We start from the raw sequence: 14,456 nt of genomic DNA, 5'->3' as shown, positions 1-14,456 counted from the left end.
TGTGATTAATTTGTAATCCTGAGGCCTATTGCACTAGATAAATTCTGAATCCTTTTCTTTCATTTTTTTCATTTTAATAGTAATTTTTGGCTGACAAATATCAAAGCCCTTTGAAAATTTCACAAAACAAGATTTATCTTTAGCTTGTATAATATGTTATGCCTATAGGCTAGAAATGATTATCAAGTGCCATGTAAGGTGACACAATTTCTGTACATTTAAAGTGCCTGTCTCGCTTTTCAGATAATTTACTATCATTCTCTAGCATAAGGAATTAGTTAGCTCTGGAAAATATTTTTCACCAAGTTGGTTCTTTTAAATTGTTAACCCATTAGAATGCTTATTTAGAGAGCCACTATAGAATAAAATAGTGTCTCTGCTTGTCAGGTCCAGTTCAAAGACCAAGTAGGAACCAAATTAATGGAAGCCAGGTTTCATTTGTTTTTCTACTGAGAGAGCAAGGCATTAGTTTTCAGATTTTAATTGTAATTGCATATTCAGCTTTATCTTCACATTTTTCAAAGTTTAATATCTGATTTTAAAAGATATTTGGCTTTGTTCCTGCTGTTTTGCCGAAAACTAGCAAATGCATGGTCCTCATCTTCTGCAAGTTTCGTATAGGTTCATAGAAGTCAATGGCACTCTGTTCAGTTATTTAGGCTGTGTCAAATTTCAGAGTTTGGTAGAATAACCTCTCTAAAAGAGGTGTCTTTTTCCATTCAGGTTTTTGTCCTTCTGTGAAAGCTGCGAAAAAAAATAATCTCCACTAGAAGCTTAAATAAACCAGCATTTGAATCCTTAGCAGGCCACAAAACATGAATTGTGCTAATACCTTTCCATTACTACTCTTGTGCATTTTTGACAAGAGTCTGCTGAATGGGACATGGCGGCCCTCCACCGTTCCCACTGATCCCAATGCTATCTTTTCATAGTGCGCTCTGTAGTTCAGGGGTTCAGCTCAGTAGCCCCTGAGTATTGCTCTCTGGAGTTCACAGGATTTGTTTCAAAGAACTGAAAGCTTATCTTAACCAGATCGTTGAGAAAATATTTCAAAGCTACCTGGAGCTGTCAATTTTTTCCCTTTTTGAATCACTTTTTTCTTTATTTCGTACAAGAAACAAATAGTAAACATCCATATCATTAATTATCTTTATTAGGCCTGATGCAATTAATAATCATTTTACTCTGTTTTTTCTGCCTTCTTTGATTCATTTTTCTCCAACCTAAGGTTCACCTCTTTTCACTGTACCTCTTTGGTCTGTACTCAAGAGTTTTATTTGGATGTGAGACTCAAGGTGATTCAATTATATTAAATCATTATTTTATTATATTTGCTGTCCATGAGAGATTACAGTATTACTCACATGATTAGTTCTGCAGATCAGCAGTTCTCAAAATTTAAGACCTTACAAGATCAGAAATAGTTTGTATATACTTCTTCATTTTATAAAGTATAGTCTTGAAGAGTTTTCATTACACTATGTTAGTTTTTAGTGTGTATGTGTGAGAAAACTGGGTTCTGAATAAGGGTCGATCAAAAGCCCTCTCCAGAAATCTCCCAGCAAATTCTATGTCAATTTTATGTAGGGACAGCATAATCTACATAGAACACTAGACAATATAAACAACATTGTAATATTATGACTTAATCTTTTTTCCGAAGATGTTAAAGGAAAAGAGTTCATACTTAACTTGTACCAATAGAAAAAAAAAATCTAATAGCTGTAATGAAAAACAGTATCTGTGCATGCATTTGTACTCATTTTCTGTCAATTTATATAACTGAAGAAGACAAATTTCGGCACATACACATATATATACACACTTATAAATGAGGTGTCTAGCACACTGTGTGTTTTATATTTCATTCCATAGCTCAGCTAAACTGCAGTAAAGAAAATTTCCAACTTGCAACTACCTAGTCAGTGTGAAAAGCTTATAGTTACCCTTGTAGTTACAGAAGAGGTTCTTTTTGAATGCTCCAGAGATGTGTGTCCATAATACACTATGATCACAGAACTGAAATGATCATGTAGGGAAGATTAATATAGATGCAACCTATGGCAAATATACTCACAACTGCCTTAAGGGAAATGCCAGGAAAAATAAACGGAATAAGCATTTGTGTACTTGAACATCCCTTGCCTGTATTTTCAGAAAATGGTGTGCTTGCTTTGGTTTGCTATTGTGAGAGTATTTTCAGCACTGTATCAATAATAACTGTCATGAGAAGGTACCCCGAAATACAACTTTTCAGAAACTTTCAAAATTACTAAGTACTTATAGAAAAGAATTCTCTTTTTCTCCAAGGTTTTAATCTAGAAAAGAATAACAGCTAAGCACAGAAAAACAAAATCTATCTGCAGCTACTGGTGGGCAGCTCGACATAGCTTAGTGAAATAAGGGCACAGACCTGCCTTGGCCCCCGTTGATATAAAAGGGAGTAAGGTCATCTGAGAGACAGCTGTATGGAAGAAAACTCCTTCAGCAAGAGTCCTTATTCCCTACTGGCCACGTGTACGACAGGCAGTAAGCTGCTTTGTAAAAAGAGGTTGTATAAACTCCTCAGTTCTCTCTTTAAACCGAGAGTCTGAGAGAATGTGTAAACATCCATTCTCTGGTCTGCTGTTCAGATGGATTTCAAAGTCCTACTATAAACCTTAAATTTAACTGAATGTGACAAGGTAGCCCTGCCTGAGGGCAGGCATATTTCAAAAAGGGTAAGGTAAAAACAGTGGTTACTGGGATTATGAGAAGCTCATGAGTTTCTTAATTGGGCACTTGGGCACTCATCCACAGACCATTTAGGCACCTAGCAATCACTAAATGCAGAGAAGTTAAGCACCTAAGTATCTTTGATGCCGTAGACACAGAGCCAGTGTTAATAAATGCAGTGTCACTCTGCTAACAGGGAGTGGCTCCTGTCTAAAATTAAATGGGCCATGCCTTCATCAGGGGAAAGAGATGAAAGAGGTCTGGGACACGTTGTTAAAAGGAGTATAGTGATGGGAGGGAGACATGAAGCTGAGATATCCAGGTCTCCTTGGTTACATGGGATGTGGATGAGAGAGGAACAGCCAATTAGAGAGATTTGCTAATTTAGGATTGATACTAATAATTAATTCTGAGCTGTGTAGGGTATGTTAGAAATTGTTATAATTCCATAGCATCTCCCCTTTCTTACTGTTTTAGACAACTGTATCTAAGGGAAATAATGCGTACCTTTGGATATAGTGAAGAAGGGGACTGGAGTCCCCTGAGCTTAGAAACAGTAAAACTTATATTTGAACTCCCAGCTACCAGCAAAAGTTTGTAGCCTAGTTGTTATGAAAGTCTGGAGAAAAATGCAGGTGTTTGCTCTGAATTCAGTTCCACTTTGAATTACAGATTTTTTATGCCAACTGATTAAACTAGACTGATTTCCACTGCTGGGGTCTGCTCCAGAATACTTCTAATTTACTTTTCCATTGAAGCCACATTTTTTCTTTGTTGGACTGAGTCAGGCATTCTGTAGACCTGTCAAAATGATCCGTGTGATCAGCAGACGGCAGAAATATAGTTAGGGCTTTTCTTTCAGACTGGTCATCTGGAGAACAAGTAACACCTCTGACAAGTTGTATAGATTTATACTGTGGAAGAAGCATTTTGTCTAATTTATTTGATTTTGTGGATACTGCTTAAAAACTGTGGAGTTTGGCAGCTACATTTTTCCTTTTCCCTTTCCTTCTGTTGGCACTAACTTAGGACAGCGAATTTTCTCAAGGTATCAGTTCATAATAGACCCGATTTTTACTCTTGTAAACATTTTAGTCACCAAAATTCCAGCTTAATTCCAAGCTCTCCCATTCTCACATTTGGTAAAACATCATTTGAAATCTGATTTGACAAGCTGAGGAAAAGAAATCCCTTTTTTCCAATTGTTCAGAGATTAAAGCCCTCGTCCAAATTATGGGAGACACCCCCACACCGGGAAAATCCCTTCCTCTACTGAAAAGCACTTGAAACCCATGGCTGGATTCAGCTACAAAGTTGAGCAGGTAATAAGACATTGTGGGACATAGTTAACACAAATGGAAAGATGGAGGGCTCCTCTACCTCCTAGCAAATCCTTTGCACTTGTAATCTTCGTTTCTCATGAGAGTGACTTATCCAGAATGCTGAGCTGACAAGTGGGGCAAGAGGTCAGAGATATGCTCTGTGTTGTTTTGCTGATGCTGTCCTATATTTCAAATACAAAAAAAATTAAATATTTGCTTCAGATGATAGTCGGTGAAGTATCTTAAACCTCTAGGCTAAGGAGAGAAATCTTTCTTCTTAACTCACTCTGTTCTCCCAGACTGTGATTTCCTACCTTTCTTTCTGTGTAATGCTAACCAAGTTTTAAAAATATTTTTCAATTTAATTCTAGTCATTTTTTCATAGAGATTTGATGAAAAATAACTCAAATTGGCCTTGAGAAAATGTGTTGAAAGGCATACCAAAAGAAGTTCCTCGGTGCTGAACACTGAGACAGGCAAGCATGACAAAAACCACAAGATATCCACAACAGTCACATTTTACTATATCTCATTAAATGGTCTGGCCACATACTAAGGAGCAAGGATGTATAACTCTGGTAGGCAAGTACAAGACAGTGCACAGATATCCCAGCTCCTGGGCAGAAAGATAGGGAGGCAATTTTTCCTAGGTGATAGTAGAACACAAGTGTCAATCATGTACCATGCCAAATCCACAAGACCTGACAGATCTGCACTTATCTCTTTGTCACTGCTTTAAAATCCCTTTTTTTTCCAGCTGCAGTTGTCGGTGTGTCGTTTGTCAAGGTGTTCTTTAAGGCATGGCTGAAGGGCAGTCTCCACAAATCCATTATCACATCAGAGTGACTGATTGCTGTCAAGCTGGCCTGAGTCAAGAGTCAGCAATGAGCTGCATGCGTTTATCACGCTGAGGTGTGTGTGTAAAGTGTGGGGTACCACTATACATGGAAAGTAAACTCAAAGTGTGTATGGGCTTCAAACTGTGACAAAAGTTGTTTCCCTAATTGAGAAAGCGCATTTATCCCTCTATAGGCTAATGACTTATTAATAATTCCATCAATCATGGAGACATTCAAAAGGGACATTAGTAATTGCAGAAAGACAGAATAGCCAATAGCCAGAAAACAGGAATATCCCATTACTTTCTGCAGAACTTGAGGAACAAGCCCTCTTTAGAAAAGGAGGGAGAGACCTGCTGGATTAGATCTTGACACAACTAGATGGAACATCACTCTTCTGTATGTTTCAGCTAAGTATTTTGTAAATATAATGTCCATATTTGGATTTTGTAGCCAACTTTTTATTGTCCACTTACCTTAATCCAACTCGGGTTGAAGGTGATTTCAAGGTCCTAGCAACATGAAGGTGTCCATTCTTGCAGGTCAGTGATCCTTGTATCAGGAGACTGGAAAGGATGGCAGTGCTGTGTAGCCAGTACTTTACTCCCACAGACACAACAGGCAGCTCCTCTATGTACCTGGTGGATCAGGGAACTAGTAAATGTAGAGCTTTAGGTGGTAGAAGTAACCTGTGGCAATTGGAGTCAGCCTGGTGAACTCCTTGGAAGCAGTAGGACAGTGGTAAAAGTGTCCTTGAATCCCAGCTACCCTAGGGATTTCATTTCACTGGGAAGAAGAGTGAAACAGCTGCTTTATAAATTAAAGCAATGGAAGATTTTTAAAAGTGAACAGTATTTGTACGTACCATCATTTTAGAGTGCTAGCCAGTTAGAGGTCCTCCCAAAAAGTGTTTTAAAGAGTGTGCTGGGCAATTTCTCCTTGAACCCTTCTCCCTTTAGGTTAATTTTAAGTCAGGTATCTTAAAACCAGTACACCCACAATTACCCATCACTTATGAAGGTCTAAACTGTAAAGATAAATCCTCAACTATTGCCTAAGAGCAAACAGATTAAGACAGAGCTTGGTAGGTAAGGATTGTTCTGTACACAGAGGGGCTGAAGCATCAAAATCCTTGTGCCCCATCCACACTGTGAAGTATAGAATTGAAAGTATGCTTTTTTACTTCCTTATTTTGAACTGCCCATCCTCTTAATTGCTTCACACCCAATAACTTCAAAGTTTATAACCTAGGAATTGTCACCGGAAAAAAAAAATCCAACAGACAAGCTGTATACTTATTCTGCAAGCCCAGTTGTCTTCACATTACTACTTACAATGTATGCATGTGTGCATATATGTGTGTAAGTGTGTCAAAATTATGTACCTACTATACTTTTAAATACTATAATTTAAAATAAAATGTTATCTTAAAATACTATATATAGTATAATTTAGATGTGTGCATATATATGTTTTACTCTCTTCCTCTTGTTAGTAATACTCTTGAATTATGCGATCTGAAATTAGAGGATTGAGACTCTTAAATGATCAAAGAGGGTGAAAAGGTGGTAGCTTATTTATTTTCTACATCAAACAGAGCTTTGTTGTTTTAAAAATGAGCTAGAATCATTTCAGCTCTTTATTCTCCCTGTGAAAGCTGCTAACCACTTCTTTTACTGTTTAGGCAGGAACTGCTTGCCATTTTCATTTACACTCATAGGTAATGGTAGCAAGCTCTATATTCAGTGCAATAGCCTCATTGCATTAGCCTACCTTCTGTTGTTTTATGTGGGTCTGCTCTTTCAAACACTTGTGTATCAAAAGGAATTTTCTTTGTCTTCTAACCTGAACCTCCTATGAATGTCACCTTTTGTTTGTGGCATCATAACTGCCCCCACAAGGGGAAATTTTTCACAAAGGGTTATGGTCTTCACATTAATAAAACCTAGATTTAGGGATGCACAAGGAAAGAGCACCCATTTACAAACATCCATCTTCACTAATTAGCCACTTATAGGAATACCAACCCTCAAAGAAATGATAGATCCAAATGTTTCTGAAACTTGACTGAGCTCAAAAGTTCACTTCTAAAATATTCATCCTGCTGTCAAAATGGTAATGATACCAAGAGATTGTTCTTAGAATCTATACCACAGACACTGTATTTATTTCCTCTTTTTTTTTTTTTTTTTTTTTTTTTTTAAGAATAAGCACAGACTTTGAATTTTGGATGGTTATCTATGGACCGTTAACAGAACAACACCTGCATTCAGAGGCTCACATAAGTGCAGTGCCTTTTCAATGAGTATATGGATAGTGCTTTTATTTAGTTGCTGTGACAAAAGTTGTAGCAATAAAGACTGATTGATTGAAGACACTGATGATACTGGAACAGGACTTCAGCTAGCATAAATCGAAGCAGCTGAACTGAGGACCTAGTCCATTATTTCAGAAAGCCTTTGTTCATTTTCTGTACCTTTGGTCTACTGCCAAATACACTAAGATTGCACTGATAACTGTATAAATTCAGCTGAACAGCAACACAATACCAAAGCACAGCAGGTGACACACAAGACCAGGAGGCAAGCAAGAATATCTATAGAGTTCATATGTGTGTTTACCCAATATGAATTTATCCATTAAATAATAGCTGTAGTTGCTATCAGGACGTTACATGATTGCAAGCAGATGAAGATGTGCCCAGGGCAAAGGGGAAGCGAAGCATCCATAACACATCTGCACTACAACGTATTTTATGCTATTGTTCATGTTCCTCTGTCTTCGATATTCTGTAAGTGCTTACTAAAGAGACTAGGAGTCTGTTTTGAGAAAACTGCTGCTTTTCAGTTTCTACACGTTATGTGTGAGTATACAACTGAAAGTATTAAAACATAACAGAATTTATGGATAACATTAACTTCATTGTGGTATTTCATGGCAGTGTTGGAAGTTCAGGCTATCAGGAATAACACATTGATGATAACACAAACAACTGCAGTAGTGTTGTAAATAGACGTCATTGTTGTGCAAAGTTGAAAATGCTTACATACCAAAGAGATTTTCATATCTTTGAAATTAATAGAGCCTAGATATCCAAAGGTTCTCTAAAAATTTCAGCTTTGTTTTCAAATACATGTTTATGACCCATACATTTGCTAGGAGAAATATTTGTTCCTCAAATATGAATGTGAATGGTTATGTAAATTATTCTTTGAATATTATATTTTCACAAATAGAGGCAAGCAAGCATTTCCATACTAATAGTAAATTCTCTGGAAAATATAGCTCAGGTATTCTAAAAGTATTTGTGAATTTACACTGAATTCATTGAATATTTTCAGCTCAGAAAAGATATCCTGTCATAGAAAACTGACTGAGAAGGAAATGTGTGAAAACCCCAAAGAGCCTTGGTGATTGTGTTCAATGGGGGAGGAACAGCAAGGGATGCAGAAGGAACTGGAAAGCTCAGCTCAAACTTCCTCTATGACATTTGTCATATTTTTCCAACAATGCCATAAAATACATCACAGAAGTACGTGATGAGGGTAAGCAATTAAACCTTGTTATAAGAGCAAGCACTTTCTGAGTAACTGGAGAGAAGTGTGCTCCAGTGCACCTTTAAATGCTAGTATTAAGCTCTGCAACATCAAGACTTGAGGTAGGGAAAGAGAATGCAGGGGTTTGAGTTTGACTTTGGATATTCATACTGATAGACAGCAGAATAAATTACTGCACCGAGTTGCAGAGTATTTCACTTGTTGCTGGTATATATTGTTGCGGTGTATGTCTGCCCAGGCTAATTCTATGTTCCCTCTTTTCTTCTTTGCTGCTTCAAACAAGAAAAAAAATTGAATATAATTGCTTTGCCAAGTGGTTAAGAGGAGCAGATCTGCTGTCCTTTATAAACTGCTTTGTAGATCAATCAGTGTTACATGCAGTCAGCATCCCAGTAAATAGAGTAATCATTTCCACTACACCTACAATTAGAGGCAAAAAATACCGTATCTGAAGCAATTAAATACTTATTAGTAAGTAACCATGCTCATGACAGTCTTTTTTTTAGATTAAATATTTGTACATATGTGCATATATATATGGAAATTAATATATATAAACTAGGATGAAGTAACTTTCCTGTAAGTCCTGTCAGTGTTGTTATAGCAGCACAGGATGTATTTATGATTCAGTTTCAGCAAGGCTAAACTACAAAATGCCCACTTCAACTAGTAGTTTATTATGATTGCAAACCACAGGCCTGACCCTCCTGTTATGCCAACATTATGAGATATTTCCATGGTAGCCGCTCCAGGCTGACAGTGATGTACCTAACAGACAAACAGGACCCTCTTTTTCTCTGACAAGTTCCTGTACTGCACCATGGTATGCCAAAGCCCAGTAACAGCTATGAGCAGAGAGCGGCAGCAGTGATGCAAATGGGGAGCTGCACAGCCCTGCAGCCTCTGCTGTATGACAGCTTAAAATCATATTGATTGCTCCAGGGGATAGTAACAGCTTGAGAGCAAAGCTGTATTCCCCTCTACCCCTCTTGCTGTATATCTTTGCCTGAACTTTAAAAGCTAGAACTAGCTCTTTATAGGACCTGATTCTCACTGAGGCATTGAATTCAACTGGAATATAAATATCTAGTAAAAGTAATTGTAAAAGCTTTGTGAGAAAAAGTTACAGTCGGTACAAATACGTTTAACTAAATCCTTCATATAATTCTGTAACCAGTGAAGAATTTTACTGGCACTCAGTTTAAAGTCCTGTGAAGAGACATAGTTCAGCTTCAGCTTGGCCTTTCATACCTGTGAGATTTCAAGCAAACTGCAGACTATCAGCAGCAGAATCTTGAAGCTGGTTAATCAAGGTATTAGCATACTCCAACAGTGTTAACAAAGCAGGGACTAAAATATGCAAACCAACACTAGAAAGGAGAGGTTTCAGCATACTTACGTTCTGCAAATGCTAAATAGCACTCGGAAAGTAATTGCAGATCTCGGACATAATCCACATGTCTTGTTCTAGTATTAGAAATGAATTGTGGTGAGTCTTTATCTCAGGAACAGACTGATGAGGATTGCCTTGCAAAAAAATGAAAGACTTATCACCTGTTGCAGTTGTCTTATGCTTGTTTGGCAGCTGCTAATCCTTTATATAAATTTCAAGTGAAAGGAATTTAGCAGCCAGAGAGGGTCTGTGCAGCTGAGCCTGGTGGAATTGTTTATTAAAGACACTCCAGAAGGTTTCCAGCTGTTTCTTCCACCTGCTGTGGTCTAGCGCCTGGTGCAGAAAAATGGAAACAGCTGAGTCCAGATGCCCATTCTGGGAATCATTTCATTGTGGATCAGCACAAAGCATCTTGGATATATGAGGAATATGTGCTCAATGTAAGGTGGCTGCCAGTGACTCATTTATGTCCTTCAGGTGGCACATTCTGATGTTTACGCAGGGAATGGTGAATGTAAATCTTAGCTGCTGTTACCAAAATGTTCAGTACATTGGCCGACTTTAAAGTGGTCTCAATATTGCAGATTGATATCCTCCTAGTACAGTCTGGAAGGTAAATTTTGTTCCTCGATGTGATGAGAATAGGTATGTAAATGGCATATAATCTCTTTAAGGACTTAGGTAAATAAGTGGTCCTGCTGAACAGAAGATCTGCGGAATAGAGAAAGAGCCAAGGAGCTTCCCCAGCTCCTTAGGGTTGGTTACAAAGCCATGAGTCCAGAGTGAGATTCTTGCTGATGAAAAGTATCGGAAGTAGCTGAACTTAAAAGGGCCTTCCTGGGTGCAGAGAAGACCTTTCTCTAGAAATTAAAATAACTGAAGGTGACTCCCATTCAGTGTAAGGGAAAGTGGCAGCATCTTTAGTTCAGCCATCTAGATTGTCTGATTCTTCTCTATGAAATAAAGTCCATTAGTGAAACTTTTAATTAGAATGGCTGTTGGTCTGGGCTAGATCAAGACCAGGTTGTTGTGAAAGGCAATCACAATTGCTTAATCTAAGGAGAATTATTAAATTAAAACATCAACATCTGAAGCTTCTTGGGAAAAGAATAATACTAACCTAAAATACAGAGGTTTAGAAATATGGAAAAGAGAGCAATACAAAGATTATCACCTGGTAGAAATTGTTTTTCATAAGGTCATAGCAGGCATATACCATATTAAAAACAAAACCAAAAAGCGATCCCTGCACTTATCTTCCCTATCAGCAGCTTCTGTCATTGCTACCACCATTAGAGTGTGGCAAAAGTTGTCCTTTTTCTTAGGGATGAAGGAAACTGGAGACTGTTTCCCCATCAGATCTAGTCCCTCCCATTTGGCAATTTCTTTCTCTGGGTTTGTTATTTTGCTTGTAACTTTGCTTTTCACTCTCCATTATTAGCTGTCTGCTGAAGTTTCCTTTTTTCTATCATCTGTCTTCCCTATTTCATTGCCTAGTATTTTCACACTCTCCTGTTCACTCAGCATCTTTCTCTTTGATCTTACGGTTTTCTTTTGCTTTCTGATCTCAGTCTTCTCTCCAGTGCAAACTAATCCTTTCATTACATAACCACTCCCCAATTTATGCATCTAGTTTCCTATTCTCTCTCATTTCCTTCTGTCTCGTACATTGTTTTTTAATGTTTTCTCCTCATTGTGACTTACCTTTTCCCCACTTTTCTCCCTTCTGCTCAGAGCTCTTTATATCTAGCGCATTGACTTTAAACTTAGCTTGGGAAGGGGTTGCCCAAAACTTACTAATTTTTACTTGCAAGTGGAAGTTTCTCTGTTAATAGCTTGTTTTATTTAAGAACAAGATGCAACAACATTTGGAAGCCTTCAGAAGTAATGAAAATGCAGATATTCTAGTTGGTATAATAATTTTATTAAATAACATGCTGTCTTCCTGCTTCTTTAGATACTTAAAATCACTTTGCAACTCTTTCCACACAGTACACAAGCAGAAAGCAATTGGGCAAAAATAGCGGTCATTAACTTTGGAGATGCACTAAGCACAGCAGGTAGTATATATGATTCAAATTCAAACCACCACTTCCCAGAAGCAAAGTCTGGAGGGGTTATGGTTTCTGCAGTAGACAGAGGGAGTATCATCTGAATGCTCATTAAAATAAACCATAAGGACTGATCTTTATATCTTTATTGGGATGAGTAGACAAAATTAAGTTGGGACTCAGGACTATTACGCTTACAAGGAGGAAAAAATCCTTAAACAAAACCTAAGAAAAAAAAAATCTAGATTAATGAAACAAACTTATTATTAGTTAACTGTATTACAGTCTCTGAAAGATGGAAAGTTGACCTTTGCAAATGTGTACGTATGGTAGATAAAAGTCCTTAAAAGGTATTTTGAGGGAAATGGATTGCTTCCCTTTTCAGTATGCAGAAGTGCAGTATGTATTAATCCAATATTGTTTTTAACATTTTTGATGTCTCTTGGGGAAAAGGTACATAGCTCATATTTGTAACAGAACATAAAAAAAAAGTATGCTATTGATTGGTCTTACTGGCTGCACACTCTCTTTTTGCTATGTTAATTACAGCCACCTTCCTTTTCCACCTGCTCACGAAGGTCAAAAGTTAAATTCCTGTCCAAAGCTTGTAAGCAGTAAATAGAGCCCATCTGACACCCAAACAATAATTTTCTGCGGGTCAAATGTGAGTCCCTCGTACCAGCAGGCGTGACCACAGCGCAGCTCACCAGAGCTACTCCCGGGAGCCACAGAATTTTTGGCAGGAGTACAGTGACCCCACATAGCTGCGCGTTCAGTGGTGCCGTTCTGAATTTTCAGTGGACTCCAGGACACAGAAGCTACTGAGTTGCCCAAATTTGTTTCTTTCCTGTATGACAAAACCAAGCAGGTTTTACTGCATTTCATATCCCTTAGTCTCATGGAATCTCTATATTAGCAAATTTAAAAGCAACCACCACCAAAAATGTGTATTCACTGTGAAAGTAATGATGGAAGTGTTAGTGAGACAGTAAGGACAGGCTGGACCACAGGTGCAGGCTGGTGTTTTGCAGAGGTGCACATTCCGTTCTGATGGGATTTCTGCAAAGCACTTCTAGACTTTTCCATGGGGTCTGTGAGCTCCTCCTGCCCCCAGCCATAGGGAGAATACTGCTGTTTGTAATGCTACTTAAGCAACCAAGGATTGTCTGCTAGCCTGGGCTGGAATAGAATGTGAGAAAGGGAAGGTTACCTTAAAGCTGCTTGGTATCCAGGGAGTTAAAAAATGTGTTGACTATCAGTCTTTGAAAATTTTCCTGCCTACAAGCCTTTTGTAGTTCCTCTATTATATGTGAAGAGTTGCTGGTTTCAGTCTCCGGCTTTGCAGACAGCTCTCACAAAAAAAAAGAAAAAAAATCCCAATTGACTTTAATTCGTTGCAGTCTCAAGAAAAGGTCAAGGATTAAAGGTGGAAAAAACAGAACTAACCTTCTCTTTGCAGAGGTGCCCTGGCTACCTGTGGGAGGAAGAGTGGTAGAGAGGGACTGGGAGAAAGTTCACTCAGCCTTACCCATAGCTGCAGAAATAACTGTCCCAAAGCAAAAGACTAAAGGACTTCCACATGCAGGGATTTCAAGCCTTCACCTTTCCTGAGCACTGCATTTCCCTCAGTGATTTTTATAAATAATTATCAACACGCCATTAGCTATGGCATTATACAGTAGCCTTCACCAAGTCAGGCCCTTCCATCTATATTGAACAGGATAATATATTTCAAAGTCAAAAGGAAAAATGCATTAGGCAACATGATGGCAACTGTAACCCTTCTGGATATATTGCACCATAAATACTAGGAACCACTACAGTAGAGCTTTTATCAAATCCTGGGCTTGAATGTAAGAGACTGTGGCTTCCACAAATCAGAAAAATGATACAATAAATCACTCTTCCTGATGTCGTATTATTCCAAGCTGCCATCCTTAAAGAACACAGGATGGTCAATAGTTGGTATGACAAATGGACCAGCCACTGCAGTAGCTTTGAGACATAAACTCATCTCAGGTTAATCAATGTAAAGGGAATAAAATACTCGACTCTTTGATACTGTTATTCAAAGCTCCTGTTTGGCAGAGTACTAAAATATATATGGCTAATTTGGAATTCAGATTGCCTTCAACAGCAGTCCTTCTGTGCTTAAAAGTAGGCACGTATTTAAATGCCTTACAGAAATGAGACTTAGAAGGAAAAATGAGCTAATAAAGATTTAGGAGTCCAAGCTGACAGACTGACCAATTTTAAATTCAGACAGGGATGGCGCTTTTCATGTTACAAGAAGGAAGGCACATATTGTTCATGTTTGCTACTTTGTGAGCAATCATACTTACTCTGTTGGCATTGCCATCCCATAATTATTTCCCTTATCGAATTAAGGCTGCAGCTAAAATTCCCCTCATAAATCTTTCTCCCCCAAACAATTCAATTGCTTTTACTTACCTCCACTGCGATTAGCTGAGCGTGCAGTTTTAAAGCCTGTTTCTTCCCCACATTCAAATGTGGGGTCATGTGCTGACTTCAAAATTAATTTGCAAGCGAAATGTACTTTACTGGCACTTTGGCTCCCA

At 38.0% G+C, this 14,456-nt stretch overlaps 1 long non-coding RNA gene across 1 annotated transcript; it reads right to left on the bottom strand.

Annotated features, from left to right (window-relative positions):
• Positions 1–10,573: 10,573 nt before the first annotated feature.
• Positions 10,574–14,411, bottom strand: LOC128141811 (uncharacterized). Its single transcript, XR_008235181.1, has 4 exons — positions 14,329–14,411; positions 13,324–13,351; positions 13,088–13,226; positions 10,574–10,686 (listed from the first exon to the last, which is right to left on the bottom strand). It is a non-coding gene; the product is annotated as an uncharacterized LOC128141811 (long non-coding RNA).
• Positions 14,412–14,456: the final 45 nt, after the last annotated feature.

Source organism: Harpia harpyja, chromosome 5, assembly GCF_026419915.1.
Source record: "Harpia harpyja isolate bHarHar1 chromosome 5, bHarHar1 primary haplotype, whole genome shotgun sequence".
Taxonomy (NCBI): Eukaryota; Metazoa; Chordata; class Aves; order Accipitriformes; family Accipitridae; genus Harpia; species Harpia harpyja.
This window is presented reverse-complemented; position numbering and strand designations above follow the sequence as displayed.